General features: G+C 39.4%; 1 long non-coding RNA gene across 2 annotated transcripts in view; it reads left to right on the forward strand.

Annotated features, from left to right (window-relative positions):
- LOC141279746 (uncharacterized) overlaps positions 1-23,499 on the forward strand; it is a 32,265-nt gene extending 8,766 nt beyond the window's left edge. The window contains exons 2-4 of one of the 2 annotated variants that reach the window (XR_012334521.1): positions 2,112-2,713; positions 3,418-3,610; positions 23,040-23,499. This is a non-coding gene — a long non-coding RNA (uncharacterized lncRNA). Of the gene's footprint in view, positions 1-2,111; positions 2,714-3,417; positions 17,307-23,039 lie in introns of those variants that run through there. The other variant, XR_012334520.1, reaches the window with a different exon arrangement.
- The last annotated feature ends 1,462 nt before the right edge of the window (positions 23,500-24,961 follow it).

A 24,961-nucleotide genomic window follows, 5' to 3' on the forward strand; every position in this document is an offset into this window, starting at 1 on the left:
ATGTTCACACCCATTGCAACATTATGTATTTATTTTATCCTTTTAAAACTATTATTACTAGAAAATAACTCAAAGCTAACAGCACTATTTTCCTATTCTAAAAAACATTTTCAGATTAGAAAAAAGGATCTCAAAACTGCCTATAGATATAATATATATTTAGTTTCTATTTTATTGCTATATCTTCTTGTCAGAATATGTTAGATGGGGTGTTTCTTCTAATGGTCCCTAAATTTAAACTTCCAGAAGTTGGAGGCAGGCTATGCTTATAGAAAGCAATATGCATTCTATAAGCAGGCTATGCTTATAGAAGGCAGTATATTATGCTGATTGGTCAAATTCCCAACTTGTATGATGGCTAAATTTCTGTGGCACAAAGAAGCTCTAAATTAGCAGATTAATTTGAGCTGTTTTCTCAAAATTTTAGTTACTTTGCATTTTATCTCAATTTTAGAACTTATGTTATTGCACCAGGATATCTTGGTTTTAAATTACTACTTGATTTTAAATTACTAAGCACCTCTTGGATGTCAAATTGATAAGTATCAATTTGAATTTTTGCAATTAGTGCCTATAGGCACAGTGATAAATGACTGTCCAGAAGAGGTAACTGAAATTCTGAGATGTGTATAAATCATGTCATAAGGGGAACTGTAGAAAGAATTAAGGCTGGTAATGGAGGTGTTAGGTGTGAATTTCTCAGTGTACTTAAGGGCTGTTTTAAGTGCAGAAAAGACTATTCAGAGGTTGGTTAAGCTTTAAGAGTTAATAATAAATTTATTATAGTTACAGATTCAAAATCATAGTTTTTCCTTAAACTTTAAAGTTCAGTTTACAAATATTATTTTGTTTGTAAACCAAAGTTTTGCAATCACTTGTAAGGGTCTTTGACTAATATTTGGTTCTATTTATGGATTTGTTAATTAAACATCTTCAGATATTTTACACTGCATTTAAATATTTAATATATTTCAGTTCTTTATCTCTAAAATGTTGTTTGACTAATAAACCTTCCCAAGTGTTTGAGTAATTGTTATAAATCTGACATGTTAGACCTAAATGCAACAAACTTAAATGTTACAGAAAAACCTGAATGAACTTTTTGGCCAGCCCAATACTTGCACCTTTGTGATTTCCAGACTCTGATTTCCAGAGCCAATGGGTCCCTTAACCCTCAAACATCTAATATTCTCTGCAGGGAAGTCTACCATCCCTCTTTCCTTGAATCTTAAGGTTTATAAAAGTGTCTTTTACATACAACTCTGTAACACTTCAAATTTTATGGAATCTCACAGAGCTCTTATGCGTATTAAAATGGTATCAAATTGAATTTTAGAACTCTCTCCTGGCTTAATAGGCTAATTGGTCACAGCTTCCAGGGTCACAGTCCTGAGAAACCTGTCGGGGACCCATGTGTTATGCTGCCCCAGAGGACTTGCATGAGCCCTTGTAACCACAGATGTAACAACTATGAAATTTTACTTGTTTATTAGAACCAGATGTCCATAGGTGCTTCATTTTGCCTGTGTAACAGGTGATTTTCAAGAGATCTGGCCATTCAGTTATGAGCTGTCTTGGTTTTTAGCCATGGGTTATTCAATAATGCTCTTTCTCTCCTCCTCCCTCTACCACCATCCAGCCTCCTGCTTCTCCTTTTCTCCATAAAACACAATAAATGAGTGCCTATTTTCAACTGGGCATGGTTCTGGAAATAAAAAGGTAGATGAGATAGAGCTTAAATAAAAAAGTACTAAAAATGCTTTAAAACAAAAAAATTGAGGTAAAACTTTCATATAGTAAAATGTACAAATATTAAGTATAAGCTCAACAAATTACCAATTACTTAGGAGTTTTCATAAGTGGGCCTTCAAACTCACAATTCAAGCCAAAGTCCATTCATTTTATCTGGGATAGTGTGCTCACTGGTAAAATTTCCTTAATGAGCACACTATCCCAGATAAAATGAATGGACTTTGGCTTGAATTGTCGCACTGAAGGCTGTTACTCAGAAATTTGTGCATTGTTAGTTTGGAGCAGGGTCAGTGTACTATGGCCTGTGGGACTATTTCTGTGTGTCCTGGGAGCTAAGAATGGTTTTTATATTTTTAAAGGACGTAAGACAAAATAGAAGAAGGAGGAGAAGAAGAAGAAACAGAGACTATATGTGGACTGCAAAATTTAAAATATTTACTATCTGACCTTGTACAGAAAAGAGGTCATAGAGGAAAGAAAGCTGTGGAGCCGTAGAGGAAAGAAAGCTAACTGGAATCCAAGGGTAATGGTTGCTCTTCTTCGCTCTCTAGCCCAGGAAGATGTGTCAACAGCCTTCCTTCTGACTGGCACTACATGTTGCTCAATCAGAAAAGGGTTTACCTTTTTTACTGACTTATGTCAGCCCCACCTAGTGAATTTAAGTACAAGGAAGAGTTTGCTGAAATGCTGTGCCAGAAACACTAAGTCAGGACACACACAGGTCGTTGACCTCAATCCGGAAATGAACTCGACTTTTCAGAAATATAGGAAGAGTTATGGCTATGCTGAACTATTCTAAAGGTTGTGGATGTGTTTCGAAGACTTTGCCACAGATTCTTCATCATCTGTTGGCTAACGGATCCCCTGGGACCTTTGCAGCAGGTGAGAGAGGGGAGAAAGCAGGGAGTGGATGCCAGGGACTGTGAGTCAGCAATTTCCAGCCCTATCCCTCCTTCTCCAGGTAATTCACATGGCTTTCCTCAAATCTGTCCCAGTTTGCAGTGCTTCTGCTATTAATCTCCTACTCTCCAGAGGGGACTTCTGGCTCACATCAATAGCAGAACCAGCGTTGGGTGTGATTACTGGATGGGGGCAGCGGGGGAGTTTCTAGTGGTGATGTTGCTGTGGTTTGGGTTGTGTTGGTTGGTCTGTGTTGTTGCATCGACTATGGTTATCGACATACAGAGGGGGCTAGAAATATCTAGGAGCGTGTTTGAGCCCTAATAAAAATGGGTGGGTCTCGGGGAAAATTGGTCCTGGAAAGGAAGATAATGTGCAAGCCAAGAAATTTGTGCAAAAGCCAGGTTACACAGGCTGAACAAAGATGCCTGGAGTTAGAGACAGATTGCCATTTGTTGGGCTCTGGGCTCAGTGGGGCATGTTGCATACCAGGCTCAGGCAGGAGAGTGAACTACTCACCCAGTTCATTTGCAGGGTCTCTAGTAGCCTTGGCCTGGCTGTTGGAACTGGGCTTGTTGATTGGAGGCTGGATGGCAGTAGCTGAGTGTGGTTGGATTGCTAAGGCCCAGGATGGACAGGACTGTCATTATCAATATTAAGAAGAATATTTGATGACATGTGCCATTTTATTGAGCAATTGCTATGTGACAGATACCTTATAAACAATATCCTTACTCCTTACTATAACTCTGCCTTATTTTACAGAGCAGACAACTGTAAGTCTACGAAGTGAAGTGATTAACCCAACTTGGGCAGCTAAGTGGCAGAACTGGGCAATGGATCAAAAGCCAGTCACTCATCATACATCCTAGAATATAAATACCTACCCCTGCAAAGATTGGGGTCTGTCTAGGGACTTTGGATACAAAATAACTCTGACCTCAGAATCCTTTGAAATGTTAGTATAATGTACTTAGACAATTTTACCTGAGCATCTTTTTTGTGTGTGTCAGGCACTGTGCTAGCGGCTGAGTTTATGACAGCAAATGAAGTATGCGCAGTCACGGCCCTCATTGAGCCTCCAACAGCAGGTGTTAGAGGGGCATTAAACAAGCAAATAAGATAATATGTATGTAATTACAAATTGTGCAAATGTCTATCAAGGAAAGGACTGGGATGGTATGAAAGGGAGATTGATAAGGGGTTTTACTTTAGATTAAGGGACGAGGGAGGCCCTCTTAGAGGAGGCGACATTTAAGTTGAAACCTGAAGGGTGAGCTGGAACCAGCTAGAGTAGTGGTACTCATCTGGGTACAGTTGCCCCCAGGGGACATTTGGCCGTGTCTAGAGATATTTTGGTTGTCACAGCTGGGCAAGGTGTAGGAGGGGGGTTGGTGGCGTTGCTGGCATCTAGTGGGTAGAGGCCAGAGATGCTGCTAAACTTCCTACAGTGCAAAAGACAACCTCTCACAGCAAAGAATTTTCAGGTCCCCAATTTTCAGGCAGTAGTACTGAGATTGAGAACCAGCATTTGGGAGAATCAGCATGTGGGAAGGCTCCCAGCCCCAGGTGGGCTAGTGCTTAATGCAGCCCAGAAATAGGAAGAACAGCAGCATGGCTAGAGGTCAGTCATTGGCCGGGGTGGGGTAGGGGGGCACTAGGAAAGACGGAGCCATGCATCAAAGACCATAGGGTCGGTCATTATAAGGACTTAGATCTTATTGCAAATTCTCCGTGAGTTTGCTCATTCACCCATTTCAAAAGTAGTGATGCAATAAAGTTCCCATTGTCCAGGAATTTCCAGACAGACTAACTCCAAACAAGAAGGAACTGTTGGGGTTGGGGGAGGAGAGAAACAGGTGAGGCAGATTAAGAGGTACCACCTTTCAGTAACAAAATAGCTGAGTCACAGGTATGAAATGTACAGTGTGGGGAATATAGTCAATCATTATGTAATATCTTTGTATGGTAAGTAGCCTTACTGTGGTGATTGTTTTGAAATATATAGAAATATCGAATCACTGTGTTGTGTAACAGGAACTAGCATAGTGTCATAGGTCGATTATACTTCAAAAACAAGCAAACAAACTCATAGAAAAAGAGATCAGATATGTGGTTACCAAAGGTGGGGGTAGGGAAAGGGGGAATTGAAGGAAGGCAGTCAAAAGGCACAAAATCCCAGTTACAGGATAAATAAGTACTAGGGATGTAATGTGCAACATGATAAATATAATTAACACTGCTGTATCTTGTATATGAAAGTTGTTAAGAGAGTAAAGTTTTTCTATTTCTTTTTGTATCTATATGAGATGATGGATGTTCACTAAACTTATTGTGCTAATCATTTCATGATGTATGTGAGTCAAATCATTATTCTGTACACCTTAAGCTTATACAGTGCTGTATGTCAATTCTTTCTAACGAAACTGGAAGGAAAGAAAAAGAAGGAAGTCTTGAATGAAGCGTTTTAATAACCCTTTCCTTACTTGTTTTAGAGTCTATAGTAGAAAAGCACCTAGTATCTTTTTAAGCATAAATTACCAGGTCAAATGCTGCCGGCTGACTTTCTTGCATCTTAAACTAGACTTTTCTATCAGGCTCTGCACTTGTCACCTCGATCTTTTCTACATGTTCCCAAAAGTTTCTTGCTGGAGCTGACTGTGTACCCTATAGACAGGGTCAGACTGAGTCATTTTTAATGGTTTAATATATCACCCACTTCCAGAATAATGCAGCATTATGAAAATTCCCATAAATTTTTCTAGATTAAGTAGGAATAAAAAGGTAAAAAAAATTCTTGCCACAGATGTCAGTGGGTGACATTACGCAAGCTTCCAAACATAAGTTTTCTTATCTATGAAGTAGGCATTTAATTAATGGACTGGTTTCTTGACTATTTTGGTATTGTTGCAATTCAGAGCTAAGGCTGGACTCTGAATTGATTCATGGAGGGGATTAAAGAAAGTAAAATACAGGGACTTCCCTGGCGGTCCAGTGGACTTCCTCTGCACTCCCAATGCACGGGGCATGGGTTCGATCCCTGGTCGGGGAACTAAGATGCTGCATGCTGCACGGCACGGCCAAAAAAAAAAAGTAAAATATAAAGAAAAACAAAGACATACCCTCTTTCACTCTGCCAATGATACATTTTAAAACCAGCACCAAAAAAAAAGTAATTTGATTAAGATAAATATATAAATATGAAACCCTGTAAATAAATAGATGTGACAAAGCAAGAACACTGAAGAAATACTGATGTGTTCATTCCTGCATTCACTTCAGCCCGTGCATTGCAGACAAGCCAGTCATTCTCAGCGTGGGCTGCATTTCCTGAAACTTTCTCCAACTAATCTTTCTTACTTTGCTGGGAACTCCTGGCACCAGGGACTGCTTCTTTCTTTTTTCTTTTTCAATAATTTTAAGCTCATTTGCCTGGCCCTTCAGTAGATATCCAAAGTGTTGGATATCTACCGAATGGATGGATGGATGAATGGATGGGGAAACAGAATATTTAATGTTGAACTGTTCTATACTTAAGTGTTTATTGGGTCTGAAGGGCAAAACGTGGTGACTCTTCTGTTAGCTGTGCAGTCTGTCCATATTGTTACCAGCTGACACAGTCAGCCAGTGACTTCCTGGTGTGCCGTGGAGTCCTCTCTGCCAATGTTCTCACTACATCAGATTATTATCTTTCAGACTGAAAGTGTCACAACATGGATGGACCTTGAGGATATTATGCTAATTGAAATAAGTCAGAAAGAGAAAGACAAATACCGTACAATCCCACTTATATGTGTAATCTAAAAAAACCAAAAACCCAAAAAACAACCAAGCTCATAGATGCAGAGAACAGGTTGGTGGTTACTGGGGAGGGGGGGTTTGAAATGGATGAAGGGGGTCAGAAGGTACAGACTTCCAGTTATAAATAAGTCCTGGAGATGTAATGAACAGCATAGTGACTATAGTTAATAATACTGTATTATATATCTGAAAGCTGCTAAGAGATCTTAAAAATTTTCATCACAAGAAAAATATTTTTGTAATGGTGTATGGTGATGGATATTAACTAGGTAGTGATCACTTTGCAATATATACAGATCTTGAATCATTGTATTGTACCCCTGAAACTAATATACTGCTATAGGTCAATTATATACCACAATTTAAAAAAGTGTGAAAAAAAATTATGGTGGATGATAAAAAAAAAAAAAACTGAAAGTGAGCATTCCTGAGGCATTTTCTCTGTGTATTTTCTGTGTTCTTCATACACTTAATTGCTTATGATTTTAGGTTTCAGCAAATGGAGCTAGTTAGTTTTTAGTTAATCAAATCCTAAACTCAGTCCTACAACACTCACCAGGGTGCATCAGAATTTTAAATGCTACTCTTTGAATTTAAGTACAACTTTTAGTTCTCAGCTTACATATTAGAATTATTTAAATGCTTTGGTATATACATATATATATATATATATTTTTTTTTACTACTGATTTCACTGTAGAGTAAGATTCTGTTACTCTCCAGCCTGTAGCTCTGTCCTTTCCCAGCATTTGACACATGGGCTGATTTCCATCCCATCCTTTTCTCTTCTTCAGATCCTTATCTCTTAAACTTGACTGTTGGAACTAAAGCAAATGTTTCCAGACACTATAAATATATCAAGTAAACACAATGTTGACAATTTAAGGGCAGGGTCCAGACCTAATGCTGATCACAGAGCAGATCCTACCTTCTCTTTGACAAAAACAACGAAGAGCAAAATATGGTTCATGGCATCTACTGTGTCCAAAAAAAGAGAAGGGAGACAGTCCAGTTATTAAATAAACTGTTACCATCGGCTTCACAGGCAAGCAAAAGCACTAACATTTGAAATCAAACTGAGAAGAAAATGACTACTTTCACAAGGCAGAGGCCTCTGGTTGTTAGACCCAAAAAAAGACAAGACTGGGACTAGGAGAGTGGGGAATGTGTAGGACGTGGGGGACAGGAAACAGAGAAAATGAAGCCTTTTCTTTCTCCTTGGAAGCACAGGGCGCTAAGTTACAGTGAAGGCGTGGAGTGTCACATTGACTGTTCCTGTGGGCTTATGAATGTTGGCATTCATTCATCCATTCATTCATTTTTTAAGCGAATGTTCATTGAGCGCTCACCACTGGCTGGGTACCGTTCTAGGTGCTTGGGCTACATCAGTGGACGACACAAAGGTGCTTGTCCTTATAGAGCTTACATTTTAGGAAGGAGAGACACACAATACCCACAGTAAATAAGTAACTGTATAGGAAGTCAGAGGTGATTAAGTGCTATGGAAAAAAAAGAAAAATTAGAATGGGATCAAGAGTGTGAGGTAGGTGTGTGGTCAGGACTTGATACGGCCTGGATAAGGTGGCCAGGGTAGTTAGGTCTCCTTGAGTAGGAGAGATTTGAGCAAGGACTTGAAGCAAGTAAGGAAATCAACTGAGTGGCTCTCTGAGGGTAAAGCATTCCAGGCAGGGGGAACAACCCGGGCGAAGGCCCGCTGCAGGGAGGGCAGCTGGAGTGGAGGCATCAGCATGGCGGGGGGTGGAGTGAGAGGGGGAGGTGACAGGAGAGGAGGAAGCTCTGAGAACTGCACAGGGCTCTGTGTATTCCCTCTGTTTCCCCTTCCTCTATCCCACCTTCTCCCCCTCCCCCAACTTCTAAAACCCTTCTATGATCCCCCCCCCGGAATTAATGATCCATTATCACAACACATAATACCAGCTTAGACTCTAAATAGCTTCTTGTCATCTTGTTCTAATGTGGACTCCACTTCTTTGGCAGCCCTGCAAGGGGGGGTATCTGTCCACCAAACTCTGCCCACCGCTGGCTCAGGGCTGCTCCCAGCACCATGGCTTGCCTCATACGCTGCTGGTCACTCTCCCAGGACCAGAACAAAGCCCTCGGGTAGTGAGCAGGCTTGAGCACGTAGGTGAAAGCGCCAGGGGGATGCAGTGGTGGACTGTGGACCACATCAGCCACACAGGGTAACCAGGCTCACCCCTGAATAGTTCAGAGAGCTCTCACAGAGACATCGCCACATTTCACCTTCCCTACAAACCTGAAAGATAGGGTTTTATTATCCCATTTTACAAGGAATAACACTGAGGATATAAGACGTTAAATGACTTGCCAAAGACACACTCTTAATTGGCACAACAAGAACTTGAACTCAGATTTTCTGTTTCCAAACACCATTTCTTTAATCAACCACACCAAGCTATTGTATAAATTGAGCTTAAAAGGATGGAAAATGATCTGCCCGTCAGAATAACCGAGATTACCTTGCAAAGAAGTGGCAGAACTGGAACGTGGTCTCAGCCTGTCTGGCTTCAAAGTCTATGCCTTTAATCACTAAATTATAATGCCTCTGATATTGCTTCAAATACTGTTTTTGGATAAGGGTTATGTTATATGTGTAGCTGGATTTATCTGCCTCATGGACTTATTAGTCACATTCTTTTAGATTTTCATATTGAGTTGAAGACAGCTCCAGAACCCCAGCTGCCAGATTAACAAGAAGTCTAATAGTCCCCCTTTCAGGTTCCTTTCTATGACTTGTTGAAATAAAACTCCCAAACACCATGGTTACTTCTAAAGTCTGAAAAGCGCCTTTGTCTAACTTTCCCAAGTGATGTATCAGCTGTTGCCACTCTCCCCACCATGCACACACTGTTACAGAAAAAACCAAATCGTCCCTAATCTTCAGGTGACGGTGGTCCACTCTGAAATGGTGCCTCCTGGGCAACTCTTGGCAGTCAGTTCATTGAGGGTGGGTGGGCAATCCCATCCCATCCCATCCCATCCCATCCCATCCCATTCCCTCCCCTCCCCTCCCGGAGTTCTGGGCCTCCATGGAGGTGCATCCACCACTCCTCTCACAACTCCACTCTCAGCACCTGTTTCTTGGATCAAAAGCACCAGGTCCTGCTGCCTGGCCAGGAGGCATTCCAGCAACTGCAGGACCTACATTGTTTGTTTTTGTTCTGTATGGTTCCATTTTATTAAATAGATATACAGACAAAATCAATCTCAGATGACTTAAGATCAAGATAGTGGTTACCTTTGCAAACATTCATAGCAAGGAGGGAGCTCAAAGAGGACTTCGCGGTGCTGGTCTGTCTTGATCTGGGTGGTGCCTATGTGGGTGTGATCATTTTGTAAAAATTCATCTAACTATGTAATTATAATGTGTGCCCTTTTCTATATGTATGGCATCTTTCAGTAAAAATTGTTTTACAATATAAACAAAAATACAAAAGTAACCGTGAATTGTAAGTTCCCAGTTACATTTGGTATATTCTAATGGATGTAATTTTTTAGATCTGTTTCTATGCTAAGGCAAGAGGGTATTGAACCCTAGGATCCCACTGCTAAGTTTCCAAGATAATGTGGACATAGCACCCAATTTCATTTCAGCAGTCATGAGTTTCTTCTTTTTTATATCATTAGCAATGGCTGCTTTTTTTTCTCTTCCAGTTTTATTGAGATGTAATTGACACACAGCACTGTATAAGTTCAAGGTGTACAAGATTTGACTTACATACATTGTGAAATGATGACCACAGTAAGTTTAGTGAGTGTCTGTAATCTCATATAGATATAAAATGAAAGAAAAAGAAGAAAAGGTTTTCCCCTTGTGATGAGAACTCTTAGGATTTACTCTTGTAATTTTCATATACAACATACAGCAGTGTTAATTATGTTTATTGTGTGGTACATTGCATCCCTAGTACATACTTATAACTGAAAGTTTGTAACGTTTAAACACCTTCATCCAATCCAGCTTCCCCCATATTACCCACCCCACCTCCGGTAACCACAAATCTGATCCCTTTTTCTACCAGTTTGTTTGTTCGTTTTTGAAGTATAATTGATAAACAACATAGTACACAACATAGTGATTCAATATTTCTATATCATTACAAAATGATCAGCACAGGACCAGTGTTTGATGTAGCCTTCCCCTGTTGACTCTGGGGCAGGCTCAGCTCACCTGTTCGGACCTCTGCTAGTCTAGAGTTAATTTAATTTCAGAGGCATCCTGGTCCACCTTGACAGCTTCCTATCTTCACATATCAGGGAACTGGGGATGGTTAAAACTTCAGTTTCTTGCCTCCCAGAAGACCCTGAACTCACTCAGATCGACCCGCTGTCTCCTCCCTGTCTCCCCAGTTTTATATAACAAAGCTCTCAGCCTTGACTGAGACACAAAATTTGGGTTCCATCCTAATCCCAGGACAATGCCTGCTTTCTTGCCCTGTGTTTGCCAAAAAAGTTCACCCATGTGACTACCCCAGGGCAGAAGCAGGCTCACCTCTCTGGTTTACAAATTATTTGAAAACTATTCATTAGTGCACACTTTCAACCCTGGACAAAGCTTTGTGCCAGCTTCTGTGTTAAGGAGATACTGTTTTCCTTGGAAGCTCTGATTTCAAAACAATAACAGATAAAGATGGAGAAAGGTTTTCCCCCTCTGTGAGCCTGGAAAGGAACATGAAGTATTCTATTCCCCCTTCTCCCAGCCTCTGGTAACCATCATGCTACTCTCTGTCCCTGTGAATTTGACCACATATAAGAGGAATCATACAATATATGTTCTTTTGTGACTGGCTTATTTCGCTTAGCATAATGTCCCCAAGGTTCATCCATGTTGTAGTATGTGTCAGAATTTGCTTCCTTTTAAAGGCTGAATTATATCCTACTGTATGTGTATATCACATTTTGTTTATCCATTCATCCATTGATTGGACGATGCTTGGGTTGCTTCCACCTTTTGGCTATTGTGAATAATGGTGCTATGAATGTGGTTGTACAAACATCTCTTTGAGACACTGCTTTCAGTTCTTTGAGGTATATTCCCAGAAGTGGAATTACTGGGTGATAATTCTATTTTTGATTTTTTGAGGAACTGCCATACTGTTTTCTATAGCAGCTGCATCATTTTACATTTCCAACAATAGTGCACAAGGGGTTTTTTAATATTATTGATACAAACTTTTATGTACATCTATTTGGTTTTTAAATATTATAATTTATATGAATTAAGCTAATTCATATAAATTAATTCTAATTCACTGTACATTATATTTACTTGATTTAAACCTTGTATTGATTAAAAATATACTATAAAAAATAAAAATATACTATAATTTATACTAAAAATTAATTTTCAGAAATATGGCATCTAAAAAGCCAAGTGGTACAGCGTTTAGGAAAAGAAGAAAGAATGCATGCAGAAATGGATTAAATTATACTTGTTACAAGTTACAAGTTTGGCTAGAAAACAGCTTTTCAACCATTGAAAGCAATCAAGTCTCTAGATATCGACATTATTAGAACAATCATCAAATTCAGAGTTAACTAAAGAATCTCTTTTGAAATATGAAGACAAACCCGGAAATGCTAGACGTTTCATAAACTGGTAAACCAGAAAGTGAGCATGAAAGTAAGAAAGTGTCATTTGTAATAAATTTTGATAGTGCTCTGAATTGGCCACCAATTTCCAGTAAAAGAAGAATGATTTTAATAGGGCTTGTATTTTGGGGATGATGGTAGCATTCGGTATCTTGCTTGTGGTTGTGGTTATGCAACCATATGCTTTCATGAAAACCTATGGAATTGTACACTCAAAAGACTGAGCATTTCCTTATCTCTCTGAGCCTTAGACTTCGCAACAGAGCAGCACGTAAAAAATTCTCTTTGGAGAGGATGACTGTGGTAAGAAACAGAAATTGGTATGAAAAGATTCTGGAGACAAGGAGACCAGTTGAAATCCAGTATAAGAGCCCTGTAGAAATTATTCACTCTGAATTCCTTTCAGTCCTTAGTTATTATGGACTTCTCCACTCTGCTCGACTTCTCTTATGGCCTATTATCTAGCTGACATCTTGTTTCTTTATGGGGTCTTAAATGTTCCTCGCAAGTAATAGACCTAAGAAGTTAACTGGGTCCTCCAGAATTGCCTAACTTCACTGGAGGCTGGGAATTCCAGAGACTCGTAAGAACACATGTTTTCTCAAGGTTGGGCTTAATTACCTTTGAGTAAGACCTTGGCACAGGGACAGCCATATTCAGGGTGCATGTCAGAGCAGAGGCTTCTAGTCTTCGGAGATTTTCGCCCCCATCTCAGTGATGTTTTTCATTATCCTCTTGGCAAGCTGGCTTGATTTCCAAATCACATGGAGTTCCCCTAAGACTTTGTAGATTCTGAGATGCATGTTTTCCTCCAAAGCAACTAACAGTAGTCAGCTATTATTATTATCACCCTATGTTTCCATAGTCCAGTTCACAGATGGAGTATAGGAATCCTTGTTTAGAGGATTATGATAACCCAGGGTTGGAAGAAGCTTTAGGGCCTTGTTATTGAAAATGTGGTGGACAATTCAGTATCTGTGTCACCTGGAGTTCTGGGAGAAATGCAGAATCTCAGGCCCAACCCCAGGCCTACTAAATCAGAATGCACGTTGTAACACTGCCCCCCGCCCCTCCCCCATCTGTGTGCTCATTAAAATTGGAGAAGCATGATTGTGGTGGTCGCCTGGCCTAGTCACTTACCTGGTACCCAGCTCTGCCTCAGCAGCCCTGCAGAGAGCTCAAGTGAGGTTAATTCATTGTATTTTTTACCTTACAATAGTATTTATATAATACTTGTATAATATAGCGCTTGTACAATATAATATGGATATTGAACAAGGTAATACACTGACTAGTTTGGCTGTCATTTATCATGTCAATAAATGTGTTTTAGCAGAAGTTTGATAAGCACTTAAAGTATTCGTTGGGAATGATTAGATGTCAATTGTATTGCATTGCTAGGAAGCATCTGCTTAAGCATTTTCAGGTGGAGGATAATCTCAGCGTAACAAACAAGAGCAAAGACTTCTTGTGCAGTTGCTTTACCTTTTACCCTTGTGAATCCTGTGGTCATGTAGGCAGGCAAATATTAACAATGAGTCATACTTGTCAGTGATATTCCTGAGACTAGTCCTAGGACTTGTACGTAACGTTTAGATGTACGTAATGTACGTAATATTTAGAGTTTTAGAAATATGTAATTCTTGATGCCCTCATCCTAAGTGACTATATAAATGGTTCAAATTACTCAAATTTAAGCAACATATTAATTTGACCTTATTCCAGTTTCTCAAAATTTTAGGATTTTTTTTTTTCATTTCTGCCTGCCTTAATTTAAAGTTATTTATGCCATTCCCCTGACAAGCTGTGTATTTATATTGAGGTCATCTTTCTAAGTATGGCTCCACAATCCCCAACTCAAACCACTGAATAGAGGTGTTAGGAACTCAGAACTTTTCAAATTTAGATGATACTGTTCATTATGTAATATTCCAAGCAGGGTCTGGGGCAGCACCCCTTAATCAAACATTAATATTTCTGCAATATATGAAATAAACAGTCACACTAATTCATATAAAGAAAGGCTCTAAATATCTTCGCCTCAGGTCAGATAAAGTTTCTGCCACAGAATTGGCTACATTTTTTTTTCCTGTTTTCATAGTTTTTAGTTGTTTGTCTTGTTTTTACATTTTGCAATTGTGGATAAAGAAAGACGGATCTGTTTATAATAACAAAATGAGAGGAAATTTTAGGAGTACTTTAGTTCACCTTTTGCCTGCAAGTAGGAAGGACTTAGCAAAAATTGATGTGAATAGGTGTTTATCAAAACTAAGATTTCTTAGAATAGTCTATAACTTTCTCAGTGTTTAATAATCAACATAGTCATAATATCATGAGGCCAGGGCTGACCCTCTAACTGCTGATGTCAATTCTCATCCCTCTCTCTTTCGAAAAGAGCCTTAATTTTATCCAGTGTGCCAAACTAAAATTACTTGCTTTACTAGACTATCTATGTTGCAGTTACAGGAGCCATGGGACCCTGTAGTGTTCCATGAGATATAAGCGGAGGGTTTCTGCGGAAGCTTTTGTTTTCCTGACTGTTTTCCAGCCCCTTCCTACTTCCCCTTTCCTTCTTCTCCTTGTCTAGAATACAGGTGTAATACCTGAGGTACAGCAGCCATAGTGCAACAAAGGGGTGACAGCATGAAGACAAGTAAAAAACAGAAAAAGCCTGTTGAGCCTGCGTAGCAGCCTTGGCCTGCCCCAGACTTCTTGTTGCATGCGGCAAACTTAGTATTTAAGCTGCTGTTTTTGAGTTTCTGTTATTTGTAGCTAAACACATTTCTAAATGCTACATTATATCGCTATCTTTTTCTCCTCCTATTTTTATGTCAAATTATTTATTATAATTATTATATTATTATATAAAATCATATATTATTATAAGTAATAATATTATTTATTTTATATAAAATTGACTCTACGTGCACTTGAGGCATGATAATTATAGCTCTGTAATATGTCCATATCCATTATTACTTACCTTACCAAGTAGAAACACCTTTAATTTGTGTTGGTTTTCAAGGTTCCTTTAATCTATGAAGAAGTACACACAATGCTTTTCTCATCAGTAGCTTTTGTGCCATTCCTTATCTTAAGCTTGTGTTTACTCAGGTAAAATGATGCCCCTCTTCTAATATAAATCACTATCAAATGAATAACTGTAGAAGTTGAGACAAAAAGTTTAGAATGATTTTTTTAAAATAATTTTTCTAAATAACTTTAGAATATTAAAAAAAATTTTTGATAGGCAAATTCATATTTGTTTCCCTTCATTTTTTTTTCTCTTCTTAGGCAATATTTACAACAAATCTTAGTTAATAATTGGTCAGTTTAGTATTCGATTCAGGTCAAATCAGTACATTATAATTCAATCCATTCCATTCGACTCCCTTTCAGACTTTCAGGTTCTTTTCTTAAAATGTTCTGTTCTTATCTTAGAGATTCTCTTCCTGCTACCATCTCTTTGACATTTGAAACGTTTATTTTAAGGTGCCTTTCAGATGTCCTATTGTGTGAAGTTTACTGAGTGTGATTCCTCATATCTGTGTGGCTGCTGACTCTCTCCTTGTCTGTTCATTTCCTATGAGCCTATCTTCAGGGGTAATCGTGACCTCTGTTTGGGTCCTATTTGATCTTAGGAATGTAGAAGAATCTTCACAGATTGGTCTCTTGTCGCCTTAGCTGTAATTCTGCTACAGACTGAATGTTTGTGTCCCCCTAAAATTCAAATGTTGAAATCCTAATCCCCAATGTGATGGTATTTGGAGGTGGAGCCTTTGGAAGGTGATAAGGTCATGAGGGTAGAGTCCTCATGAATGGAATTAGTGCCCTTATAAAAAAAGACCCCATCGTGTGAGGTTCTAGTGAGAAGACAGCTGTCTATGAACCAGGAAGTGGGTTCTCACCAGACACTGAATCTCTTGGTGCCTTGATCTTGGACTTCCCAGAACTGTGAGAAATAAATTTCTGTTGTTTATAAGCCACCCAGTCTATGGTATTCTGTTCTAGCAGTCTGAACAGACTAAGACAGTTTCCATGGTGTTCATTGTTTCAATGTAAGTTTTCCCCTTTGTCTCTTGGTTGGAGGCTTTCATATTGTGGAGAGAGAGATTCAGAGAACTTGGGTCAGCACCTGTGCAGTAATTCAGGCTGGGAACTCTAATTGTAAGACTCTTTCTGCTCGTGGGCTGGAGCAGGCTGCTGCTTCCATTCCATACTCAGGGGCTGGTGGGCAATTCAGTCTTTAAAAAGAATTGAATTTGTTGTCACTGTTTCAGCCTCAGACTACTTCACTTTAAATATGGACTTCTAACAGCTCTGAAAATTAAAAACCTGCACACTGGGCCCATAGTGCTGCATGGCAACCATTCGCTGGATTTGCTGGAAAGCTCCCTTTCCAGTTTGCAAATGTCTCTCTACTCTCTTTTTGACTCCAACTGCCAGAGCCTTCATTTGTCACTGACCATGTGTGTGGGTGTGTTCTTCTCATGGTCAACTTCAGAAGAGAGTAAACTGTTTCTTGCAACTCCATCTCTATCAGTAGTTGGAAACCAAAGGTAGCTGAAGACAATGGCATGTTTAACAAGAAGTGATAGAATAATGATTAGTGGAAATAAAGAATATTTTATGCACTTAATTTTCAGACAAAATGTGTCTCTTTCAAAAGAATACAACTGGACCAGTTGACTCTTTTTTTTTTTTTTTTTGCCACACATCATGGCATGCGGATATCGATATGTGGGATCTCAGTTCCCTGACCAGGGGTAGAACCCGAGCCCTCTGCAGTGGAAGTGCAGATTCTCAACCACTGGACTGCCAGGGCAGTCCCAGTTAACTCATTTTGATTATCATCCTGGCTCCTGTGGACACTTGAGTTTTTCTGCCTTGGGCAAGGTGGGCCTTAGAGTCAGAGGAACTGTGTGGCCTTGAGCAACTTAGAATCCATCTGAGCCTCAATCTCATCATCTGGGAAACCAGAACAATAAAACTGTCTCGTGTAGAAATGAAAATCAGCTGAGATTGGGGAGGAAAGCATTGTGTGAACCATAAAGTGTTATTGAAGCGTATCATTCATATGTAGGGTTAACCATTTCCCTTCTCTAATTTTCTATTTTCTATCACAGAAGTTCTTTCTTAGCACTTCTAAATGAATGAAAAATTCTCTTTGCCTAAAAGTTATTTGAGAACATGAGCCAAATAAATAAACTCTTCTCCACAGACCCCATTCATGTTGTCATTCTCCGTAAATATGGAAGCTTGACTTCAAAAACAGCCCTTAGTCACACTTTTGTGTAGTCCCCTCCATTTCGATACCTGTAGCTTATTCTGATATATAGGACATGGGAGAAGTGACACTGTGTGACTTCTGAACCCTGGTCATGAGAAGCCCGGAAGCTTTTGCCTGTCTCTTGGAATTCTTGGGCTGGGAGAAGCCTTAGTAGCCATGTAGGAAGTCTGACTCCTGTGATCCTACCATGCTGTGAGGAAGCCCAACCGGCCATGTGGAAAGGCTCTTGGAGAAAGAGAGATGCTTGGCCAGCCCCCAGCTGTTCTAGCTGTCCTAACTCAGGCACCAGACATGTGAGGGAAGACATCTTCATCTGACTACAAGCCTCTGAGACACCCCAAGTGAAAATTTTCCTGAGGGGCTTAGTTTATCAATATGCTATAAGAAATAATAAGAAGTTTTTAAACCACTAAGTTTTGGTGGTAGTCTGTTAGATAATAATAGGTAACATGAACACTACATTAATCTACAAATTTAATGAGATCCAAATAAAAGGAACAACAAGATATTTGGAGCTAGACAAGCTGATTCCAAAGTTTACATGGAAAAATCAGTTAGTAAGAATACCAGGATAGGGACTTCCCTGGTTAAGTGGTTAAGAATCCGCCTGCCAATGCAGGGGACACGGGTTTGAGCCCTTGTCTGGGAGGATCCCACATGCCGCGGAGCAACTAAGCTGGTGCACCACAACTGCTGAGCCTGCACTCTAGAGCCTGCGAGCCACAACTACTGAGCCCGCGTGCCACAACTACTGAAACCTGTGTGCCTAGAGCCCGTGCTCCACAACAAGAGAAGCCACTGCAATGAGAAGCCCGCTCACTGCAGTGAAGAGTAGGCCCCGCTCTCCGCAACTAGAGAAAGCCTGCGTGCAGCAACAAAGACCCAACACAGCCCAGAATAAATAAATAAATACATGAAATTAAAAAAAAGAATAACCAAGATAATTCTGAAAAAGACAAAACAATAAAACAATGAAGGGGGAGGGCAGAGTGGAGGTGGTTAGCCCTATCAGATGTTATAACATTTTAAAATGTAATAATTAAAGCAGTTTGGTACTAAAAACTGCTGAGAGGTAGGAACTCTAGATCAATGATGGGAGACAGAAACTCTAGGACACGTAGAATTTAGGATGTGATAACAACAATACTTCAAATCAAGAGGGAAAAGGCAGTTATTTAATAAATGGTGTCTGTAAACCTGAATGGTCATCTGGAAAAAGATAAAGTTATATCCATACCTTACATCGTATACCCAAATAAATTCCAGATGAATCAGACATTTAAACATAAAGAAAAAACAAACTATTAAAACACCAAAAGATTCCATGGGAGAATCTTCTTTTATATTCTTTGAGTGGAAAGGTCAGAAGCCATACAATAAAATTCAACTACATAAAAAATCTGTACGGCAGATGCTACCATAAAGAAAAACAAATGATAATAAGCTAGGGAAAAATATTTGCAAGACGTTTCCCAATTAAAGGCTGAATTCCCTAATATGTAAGACACATCTTCAAAGAAATACACCAACAATTAAATAAGAATGAACAAAAAGAGAGTGCACAGAAAAGGAAATACAAATGGCTCTTAGGTCCATGAAAATAGGCTCAGCCTCACAATGAGAGAAATGCGAATTCGATCTACCTAGAGAAACCATTTTTCCTTATCAGATTGGCTTAGATCCAAAAGTTCAATAGCACCCTGTGTTGGCAAAGGTGTGAGCAAATAGGATCTTGGAGTTTAAATGGGAACAACTTCTATATCATGGGATGAATTTTGCAAATCTATAAAAATTGCAAATGTATATGTCCTTTGACCCAGAACTGTACTTTTACTTCCGTGTAAGTAAATCTACTTCATAGATTTACTTCCGTGTATGTTTATCACAGCAAAAAATGGGAAATAACCTAAATGTTTATCAATAGGGGACTGATTCAATAATGGAATACTCTGTGGCACAGTAAAAATAGGGAAAGTCTTGAATAGGGAACAATATCCCCGATATTTTGTGTGTGTGTGTGTGTGTGTGTGTGTGTGTGTGTGTGTGTAAAATGCAAGGGATAGAACGTTGTGTATATGGTATTCTACAGAACTTGTATGAAGGGAGGAAAACTATGTATACACACATGCATTTGCATGCATATGAGTAAATATTTCTGTAGACATGCTCAAGAAGCTGATATCATTGGGTGCCTTTGGGTAGAGGAACTGAGTTCCTGCAGGTCAGAGCTGGGAGAGAAACATCACTTTTGTACCTTTTGAATGTATCACATTTTATAAAATTAAATAAAATTAAAAGTATCTATCTTAAAGATTTAAATTACATAAAGTTCAAGAACAGAAATTGTGATGATAGAGGTCAGAATAGTTTCATTCTGGGGAGATATTTACTGGGAAGGGTCAATGAGCAGAGATGTCCTCTATCTTGAATTGGATGGTGGTTATATAGGTAAGCGCAGGTGGAAAAATTCATCCACCCCACATTTAATATCTGTGCACTTTACAGTATGTATATTATACCTCACTACATTTAAAAAATGTATAATTGGAATAATGGGAAAGGAAATGGAAATATACAACCAAATTGTAATCTGTAGTCCTTGTTACTCTAGTCTTAGTTTGAGTTACAGGTATTTCCACTCACTTGGCTTTTAGTTTTGTAGAGTTTCATGTGAGAATGTATATATATGCATAGAAACATCAACGCAGAGGGAGGTTGTGGCCATTTGTAGTCTTATTTCTTATTAAAAATAACCCTCATTGACCTCACTTGAGTGGCCAGTTATTCCATTTTCCTACAATCATGTTGAGTGGCGAGTGACTCACGACTAAGTGTATGTTCAGGTGTGAATAGACCAAGTCAAACGCTTTTAAGAATTTGATATTGGACTTTGCTTCCATATAGAATGAATTTCTAAACATTAGCTCGGTGCAGCTTTGAGTAGTTTACAATGAGTCAGCAAGAGCTTAAATGGGAGAGTGTGAACCAATGACAAATGCCTTTTGAAAGGCAGCTTTGATCTGGATCAGATCACTACCTGCTTCTGCCCTGCAGTCTTTATCTTTGCTTTTAGTGTAACAAATACATTTTCCTGCATTGAATATGTTTTCCTAGTAACAGTGATGAGGTGTGACAAGGCAACACGTTTGGAGCAATGTTTGGGTCCTATCAGGCACCAGTGACAAAAATGTCTGATGGTGCTGAGTCACTGTGATCAGGTGATTCTCTGTGAAAAGGATATTGAGAGCTTGACTTTCACTTCCTTTCGTTTGCTGAAGTGAGCCTGGAGGCATTGTCACATGATCACTTTCATTCACTAAAACTCTCTTTTCCAGGTGCTTCTCCCTCTTATGTAATAAAACAGCAAAGCACCTCCCCACAAACCCCTTCTCGCCCCCAAGACTGTGCCCCTGGGGAAAATCGATTGGCCTTGCTACCTAGAAGCCTCTGGACTAGATGTGCCTGGGCACCTTAAGCAGGGATGATGTGTAAGCCTTGGGATTGATGTTCAGGCATCGAAACACAGACATAGAGAACAGACTTGTGATTGCCAAGGGGGAGGGGACGAGGGGGCGGGAAGGACTGGGAGTTTGGGATTAGCAGATGCAAACTAGTATATATAGGATGGATAAACAACAAGGTCCTACTGTATAGCATAGGGAACTCTATTCAATATCCTGGGATAAACCATAATGGAAAAGAATATGAAAAAGAATATATATGTATAACAAGTCACTTTGCTGTACAGCAGAAATTAACACAACATTGTAAATCAACTATACTTCAATAAAATTAAAAAAAACAGATTTAGATTACTGAGCAAAGAGAGAGAGAGAGAGTGTGTGTGTGTTGTGTGTGTGTATGTTTGTGTATCTGTGTGTTCTTAACCTCACTAGAAGGTGGTTAAGAAGCTTATTCAAGGTTCAGCACAGTAGAGGTATTTCAAGTTGCATTAGAGAGAAAATTACAAAAAATAATCTTTAGGAGCCAGACAACCTTTTGGAACACCAGTAAGAGAGCTCCAGTATAGGTGAGGTGAAGTTCCTCTTTGTGATAACATCAAGGTCCACTCCGCAAGGTTGGTTATTTGCGGTAGAAGTGAGGTGACAACGGGGCTGGAAGGATCAATAGAGACCATCTTTCTTGGGGCAGGGTTAGTAGTCATCCTGCAGGAGGCAACGCTAAGAACACCAAAGAACATCCTGAGTGATGGGCATCCTCTCAGGATAAAAGAGGGGCTCATGGGAGTCCACTGAGTGGAACCCCACGTCTCAGTGGAACACTTGTGTTTGTCACTCTGTCCTTGGTGGCCGCTGTTGCACTGGACTGTCCTTATCTGCCTGTTCCACTGGATTGGGAGCTCCTTGACTGAAGGGGTCGTAGTGAATTCATCTCTGTACCCCTAGTGTTCACAGTAAATGTTTTATTGAATTAGTGAATGCATCCATCTATCCTCTACTTTTTATCAAAACTCTGAGACGTGATGAAAAACATCAGTGTCTCTCCTTGGGTTTTGGATCCCTCTGTAGGGTCTTTGCTTCTACACTCACATGATCCTACACAGAGTAAGCACAACATAAGTGTCAACTAGGCCTGCCACAATTACTACTATTTCTAGGTTTGCCTTCAATCTTTGCATGTAAAATTTTAACTGACTCTGGTGTTTTTCTCTCATCACATGCCCCTGGTTCCTCCCTTTCCACTGTAAGCATATACAGGTGGCCTTTTGCATAATAGTATGAAGTTTTTTTTCTATGATTCCCCTCTATTTTCTGCTCAAAGGTTTATGTTTCTCAGTTTTCCTGTTTCTCCTGCACATTTTTCTAATGACTGAGGTCATGAAAGCAGACATTGGGAGCTGATTTCATATCTGTAGCTCTGGTTAGACACAATCTCAGGGAATTTGTAGCCAGTTTATATTCTCTTCTTACTTAAAAAAAAATCCCTCCCTTGACCTCACTTCCATCCAGTTGCCATTTCATTTTCCACGACCATTTTGACAAAATGTCTGGAGTGAAGAAATTTACATTTCCACCCTCTTTTCCTCTCTGCCCACCACTTATCAGAACACATTGCTTTCTCTAAAGCCCTGATGTTTTTCTTCTGACCTTGATCCAGTGAGCTGTTTTCATACCCCTCTTTCACGCTTACTTAATCGGTTTCACATTGTTATAAAAAACAAACAAAATAAAACAAAACCCCCAAACCCAAAGTCTTCCCGCTCTTGAGACAGTCTCCCCATCCTGACCTCTGTAACCCTGAGCCCATGTGCATTATTTGGACCTGTCTGGAGATTTTTATGGTCACGCTTGCTGTTAGCATCCTTCCACATCCCAGGTGAGTCCACCACTCTCCTCTCTCTGTAGGTCCACGTGTGTGTGATCTCCTCCCAGCTCTGCATCTTTATCCCACTCAAGACACTCTTAACGCCACATAGTTCCTTGGTTTTCTAAACCTATGTTATTTTTTTCTCTTATTGATTTTTTTAATTGAAGTATACTTGATTTACAATGTTATGTTAGTTTCTGCTGTAAATCAAAGTGATTCAGTTATACATGTATATATTCATTTTTTATATTCTTTTCCATTATGGTTTATTACGGGATATTGAATATGAGAGCAAGGTCTTGAACACATATTTGTATACATTATTTATTCACAATAGGCAAAAGATGGAAGCAACCCAGACGTCCATCAACAGATAAATGGATGAAACAAACCGTGGTCTAGCCATAAAATGGAATATTATTCAGTCCAGAAAGGAAAGAAACTCTGATACGTTCTACAACACGGATGAATCTTGAGGACATCATGCTACTTGAAATCAGTCAGCCACAGAAAGACAAAAACAAATGCTGTATGATTCCATTTACCTGCGGTACCTAATGCAGTCAATTTCAGAGACTGAAAGTAGCATGGTGGTTGCCATGCAAGTTATGCTTTAACAGGGACAGAGTTTCAGTTTTGCAAGATGAAAACGTTGCCGAGAAGGATGGTGGTGATGACTGTACAACAGTATGAATGTGCTTAATGCCACTGAACTGTACACTTTAAAATGGTTAAGATGTTAAATTTCTTTGTTATGTGTATTTTACCACAATAAAAAAAATTGAAAGAAAAATAAAGGTCTGGTCTAAAATGACTAATGTTGCCTGAGGCCCCACCAAACAGAAGGCCTCCCTCTGTAGCCTCTTGGGGTCTGACTCCTGGACCAAGCTGCCCTATTAAGCAGTTAATTATTTCTGGCTTTTTCATCTTTTAATACAACAGTTTTACTGTCTCTGATAATTACTCTGTCTCGATAACTTTTTTTTTATTGGAATATAGTTGCTTTACAATGTTGTATTAGTTTCTACTGTACAGCAAAATGAATCAGCTATACGTATACATATACCCCCTCTTTTTTGGATTTCTTTCCCATTTCGGTCACCACAGAGCATTGAGTAGAGTTCCCTGTGCTATACAACAGGTTCTCATTAGTTATCTATCTTATACATAGTATCAGTAGTGTATATGTGTCAATCCCAATCTCCCAATTCATCCCACTCCACCCCCCTTTCCCCCTTGGTATCCATACGTTTGTTCTCTATGTCTTCTAAACCTATTTTAAAACCTACACCTTCAAGGAGAAATTTATCTCCATAAACTTTCCCTTCTCTGATGGCTCCCTCAGGGTCTGTGTGAACACTGTTTTCTTTGTATAATACTAACTGATCAACACGTGTATACTTTTGGATAAATATTTGTAGGCTTTTGTTTTTTCATGAATGCATATTGCTCCCTTAGACCCTTTTTTCTATTTGTGTTTTTTCCAAAATGCATAGTATGGTCTCCCGTACACAGTGGACACAAGCTAAATGTTGGTTAAAGTGGATAATAATTAAAAATGTAATATTTACTCCTGTCAGCGGGAATAAATATTTAACTTAATATGACTCTGTGACAATTTGTCCAGACACTGCCACTTCTTGCTTGCAAAGAATTTATGTCTGTTGCTAACTTATTGCTTCTCTGGTCTTCTTTTCCTACCTGGCTTAGATGTAGAGTATGGGGCTTATGAAGTAGACCAAGACATAGTTCCTGAGGGTTTTGTTACCCAGATCATATGCCAACCTATCATCAGGGCCAAGTACTCACTCACCAGGCTGGATGCTTGTGAAAGAGGTGATGAGGTTTATCTGGGAGAGACAGAACCCATAGAAGCCTCTAGTGCCAGATTTATGGGGTTGAAGTTCAGGTTTTGCTGTATTCTAGCTGTGTGGTTTAGGCCAAGCTACTTAACTTCTCTGTGCCTCAGTTTCCTGTGCCATAAAATAGGGGTGATGATAATTGTATTGATCTCCTAGGGTTGTTACGAGGATTAAATGACAATATATGTGATGGTGTAAGCGCTATAAGTACTAGCTACCACTGCCACAACTATTTTATAAGTTTGCCTGGAATCTTCATATGTGTATGTGGATTCAGATTCTGCACATATAGATTCATGAAAATGAGTTGTTAGGTTTATTCACCCTTAAGAAATAGATTCTGGAAGGTCAGGATAGCACACAGCAAGTTTTACTGCCAAGGCAACACCAACTCCAG

The sequence above is a fragment of the Tursiops truncatus genome, chromosome 10 (genome assembly GCF_011762595.2).
Source record: "Tursiops truncatus isolate mTurTru1 chromosome 10, mTurTru1.mat.Y, whole genome shotgun sequence".
NCBI lineage: Eukaryota > Metazoa > Chordata > Mammalia > Artiodactyla > Delphinidae > Tursiops > Tursiops truncatus.